Below are 5,147 nucleotides of genomic sequence, written 5' to 3'. Positions count from 1 at the left end.
CAGATCTTCCCCGGAGTGTGTCTGATGCCGCCGCATTCTATCGAGGCGAGGAGGGCTGCTTGACAGAGAAGGTGTTCTGGTCTCAGTATGCTGAGGCCGGACACCCCGTGCCCCTGAGCGACCAGCTGAAGCAACTGGCCGAGCTCCACAAGGCGGCCGAACAGGCCATGAAGGGCCTCCTAGTTCGGCTGTGGCCTGGAGACGCTCTGCCTGGGAGCTATTTCGGGCTCGTGCGGCGGCTGGTGGAGGCCTGTCCAATGCTCGAAGTCATCGAGCGCTCCGTCGGCATTGAAGGTGCCCGTAGGGCCCTTGCCCGTGCTAAGGTGCACTGGGGCAAGCTGGATGCTGAGAAGCTTGTGAAGGACGGGCCACCGCCGGGGAAAGAGCATCGCAAGCCCGAGAATTATTACAAGGATGTTCTGAAGGGTGCCTGCCTTGTGGCGGATGAATGTTCTAGGGATGTAATTTTTGAGTGAAACTTGCTCATTTTGTCCTGTGCGCTGAAAACTTGTTCATATGCGCTAAGCAATGCTTTTGGAATTTAAATACCTTCTGTGCGGCTGTTTATCAATTCTGAGAGATGGCAAGTCGTCGGCATCTGCCCCCGTGCCGCTAGTGCTAGGGTGTTCGGGGATAAACCTGAGCGCTCTTTTCCCCATGTTTGGGTCCTTCGAGGGAGGCGCTCAGCCCAACGAACAAGGCAATCGGACTATAATGCGTGAACACTCTCACTTAGCCATAGAAGTCTATAATTTTAAATTTCAGCGAAGCCCCTGGTATTTGGAAGACCGAGTTCAGGGCGCTATCCACGCCTTGGCCAAATAGAGCCGGCTCCTTGCCCAAAGCAGCATAAGTCATTAGGGACTCGAGAAACCTCTTGAACAGCGACCAGCTCTCGCTTCATCATGACAGTCAGTTTTAGCTTTCTCCACTGAGGTGCTCGACCCAGCTTAACTGGGGCACAATCGCAGTGGTTCTCCTAGTGCTACCTTAGTCGATATAGCGGAACGTAAGGCACCAAAACATAGGAGCCGGGCAAACCCAACTATTGACCCAAGACATGATTCGGAGCCGATGCATATAATGCTATAATTTCGGGGTGCCACACTTGTTAAAGTGTTCGTACTTCTCACACCATATTGAGGGGTACTAAAGCCCCTGGCGTATTTAGGCCGTACCAAAGTGTACGGGTGCAATATGTTGTTAAGGAACATATATACATATATAAAAAAAGAGTAATGCAAAAATAGACAAAAGCTATGCATTGTTTATTAAAGAGGGCTGCGATCAAAGCAGAACGATACAAATAATGCGATAACCAAAAGGTTGGACTATGTAACATGTCCGTTCCAGGGGCAAGCTGTGGAATAGTATGCGAAACAGGTATACTGCTCGTGATAGAGACCACCTGGGAGTTCCGTAATGCGGCGCGGCTTGTCTGCTTCCCTGGTTCTTGCATTGTTTGTGTGGAAATTGACCTGCCGAATAGGCCTTCCGAAGTGTGGAGTCCTGAAAGTAAGAGAAAATTAAAAAATCGGCAGCCCCTGGTGCGGTTTAAGCTGTGTTTCAGGCGTGCCGTGATGGTGCCCCTTCCCCTGTACCCATGGTATTTTTAGAGCGTAGTTATGTACGCGAAGTACTGGTGTCGCATTTTTGCGCGGGCTGGGGTTGGGGCCGCATTGCTACGCCTGCTCGGATCGTGCCAGGCGGTCTTGTTGTAGGTTACTCCGGGCACGCTTGACGGTGTCCGGTCGTTTAATTGCCGGACTGGAGAATTGCCTGGAGAGGCTGCTTTGTACTTCCGCTGCAAGGGCCGCCGTGTGCTCCTCCATTCGGAGGGAGCGTTCGGTGTTTCCATTGACCGTAATTACTCCTCGAGGGCCTGGCATCTTGAGTTTAAGGTATGCGTAGTGCGGTACCGCATTGAACTTGGCGAATGCGGTTCGCCCGAGCAGTGCGTGATAGCCACTGAGGAATGGGACTATGTCGAAGATTAACTCCTCGCTTCGGAAATTATCTGGAGATCCGAAGACCACTTCAAGTGTGACTGAGCCTATATAGTTGGCCTCTACACCTGGTATTTTGCCTTTAAAGGTCGTTTTGGTGGGATTAATCCTCGAGGGATCTATGCCCATTTTCCGCACTGTATCCTGGTAAAGCAGGTTTAGGCTACTGCCACTGTCCATAAGGACTCTAGTGAGATGAAATCCATCAATAATTGGGTCTATAACCAATGCGGCGAATCCGCCATGACGGATGCTAGTGGGATGGTCCCTTCGATCAAAGGTGATCGGGCAGGAGGATCATGGGTTGAACTTTGGGGCGACTGGCTCTACCGCGTATACATCCCTTAACGCGCGCTTCCACTCCCTTTTGGGGACGTGGGTTGCGTATATCATGTTCACCGTCCACACTTGTGGGGGAAAACCCTTCTGTCCACTGTTGTTCGGCGGCCGGGGCTCCTCGTCGTCATCGCTATGCAGCCCCTTGTCTTCATTTTCTGTGTTTAACTTGCCTGCCTGCTTGAACACCCAACAATCCCTGTTGGTGTGATTGGCCGGCTTTTCGAGGGTGCCATGTATCTGGCACAAGCGGTCGAGTATTCGGTCCAAACTGGACGGGCCCCTAGGATTCCTTTGAATGGCTTTTTCCGCTGACCGGATTTAGAGCCTCTGAATCCGGCATTAACTACCGTATCCTCAGCATTGTCGCCGTTAATGCGGCGCTTCTGCTTGTTGCGACGCGACCTGCCACTATTGTCCCTGGTATCCGAATTACCAGGGTTCTTGGTCATATTGTTGCTACGAGCAAGCCAACTGTCTTCTCCCGTGCAAAAGCGGGTCATGAGTGTCGTGAGTGCTGCCATAGACTTCGGCTTTTCCTGTCCAAGGTGCCGGGCAAGCCACTCGTCATGGATATTGTGCTTGAAGGCTGCTAGGGCGTCATCGTCTGGACAGTCGACTATTTGATTTTTCTTTGTTAGGAACCGTGTCCAGAATTGCCTGGCCGATTCCTCTGGCTGTTGAATTACGTGACTTAGGTCATCGGCGTCTGGGGGTCGCACATAAGTGCCCTGGAAATTGTCGAGGAATGCGGCTTCCAGGTCCTCCCAACAACTGATTGATCCTATTGGCAAGCTGTTAAGCCAATGCCTAGCTGGTCCTTTAAGCTTGAGTCGGAGGTATTTGATGGCGTGGAAATCATCACCGCGGGCCATGTGGATATGAAGGAGATAATCCTCGATCCATACCGCAGGATCTATTGTGCCATCATATGATTCGATATTTATGGGTTTGAAACCCTCGGGGATTTGGTGATCCATTATTTCGTCTGTGAAGCATAGTGGGTGTGTGGCGCCTCTGTACTGGGCTATATCATGACATAGCTCCAATGAGCTTTGTCTACTGTGTTCGGCCCTGCCGAATTTGTGGCCGGCGTGACGGTTACCATCTCGAGCCGTGGGGTGCCCACGCGATCCGTAGATCGATCTTGTTTGCCTTGCCTTGTCCTCCAACATATCACGTAAGTCTGGCGCATATTCCCGTGCCTTGGTACGGGGTGCGGCTTGAGTGGAGGGCCGAGAGGCCTCTCTGTCACGACCACGAGGTGGCCGGTCGGCCGCATCGAGTGCTTCCTCCTCTAATCGGGGTAGCAACCTGCGCTTTGGGTAGCTCTTGGAGGGGCTTTCGAGTTTATGCTCTTCGGCCGCAAGGATTTCAGTCCATTTGTCGACTAGCAAATCTTGATCACCTCTAAGCTGTTGCTGTTTTTTCTTGAGGCTTCTTGCCGTGGCCATAAGCCTGCGTTGAAAATTCTCTTGCTCGACGGGATCCTCTGGCACGACGAATTCGTCGTCGTCGAGGCATGCCTCGTCTTCGGAGGGAGGCATATAATTATCGTCCTTGACCTCTCTGTCTGCCGCTCTCTCATGAGGGCTAGTTTCTCCATCCTCCTGTGCTAAATCTTGCTGGAGGGGGTTTTCTTCGGCACTTTCCGGAGTATTATTATCTCCCGTGCTGGAATCACCGTATTAGTTTTGGTGGGATTTTGAGAGGCGCCGCTGACGCTGGCGCTTAGGCTGTTTCTTGGAGGGGTCATCCTCCGCTGTTCCATCGCCATCTCCTTCTTTTGGGGTGTCCACCATGTATATGTCATATGACGAGGTGGCTATCCAGGGCCTGATGGGCGCTGGTTCTTCATCGTCTCCTTCATCGGCGTCCATACCGTCGATATCTTCGGAGTTGAAGTCAAGCATGTCAGTTAAATCGTCGACAGTGGCTACAAAGTGGGTGGTGGGTGGGATTTGAATTTCTTCATCATCCATACCCCAACCTTGCTGACCGTAGTCTGCCAGGGCTCGATAAAGAGAGAGACTTCGGTGTCTTCAGAATATCACCGAAAGGCGAGTGCTGAAAGATGTCCACGGCAGTGAACTCCATGATCGGCGCCCAATCAGATTCGATTGGCAGGGGTGCGGAGGGTTCGGAGTCCGGAGAGGAGTCCGGCTCCTTGGAGTCATGAATCTCGCAGAGTGCGGGGCTGGTGTTCGGCTCGATCGCCATTGGGATCGCAGCCCCTGAGGCGGTGTCCAACCACCCATCCTCGATCGACGCAGTTGGCTCCGAATTAAGGGTCGAAGCCGATGCGGGTGCGGCCTCCAGGGCACTGTTCGGCGGCAGAGCTAGATCATGCTCGTCGTGACAGTGTGGCGCGCTCGGCAGTGGCTCAAATCCGTCGAAGATCAAGTCCCCGCGCATGTCAGCCGTGTAGTTTAAACTTCCAAATCTGACCTGACGGCCAGGGGCATAGCTTTCGATCTGCTCCAGATGGCCAAGTGAATTGGCCCGCAGTGCGAAGCCGCCGAAGACGAAGATCTGTCCGGGGAGGAAGATCTCACCCTGGACTACATCGCCATTGATGATCATAGGAGCCATCAAGCCTGACGGCGACGACAAAGAGGAATTCTCAATGGAAGCACCAATGTCGGTGTCAAAACTGGTGGATCTCGGGTAGGGGTCCCGAACTGTGCGTCTAGGCCGGATGTTAACAGGAGGCAAGGGACACGAAGTTTTACCCAGGTTTGGGCCCTCTCGATGGAGGTAAAACCCTACGTCCTTCTTGATTAATATTGATGATATGGGTAGTAC

This window comes from Triticum aestivum, chromosome 2A, assembly GCF_018294505.1.
Source record: "Triticum aestivum cultivar Chinese Spring chromosome 2A, IWGSC CS RefSeq v2.1, whole genome shotgun sequence".
Lineage (NCBI taxonomy): Eukaryota > Viridiplantae > Streptophyta > Magnoliopsida > Poales > Poaceae > Triticum > Triticum aestivum.
Note: the sequence above shows the minus strand (reverse complement) of the source record.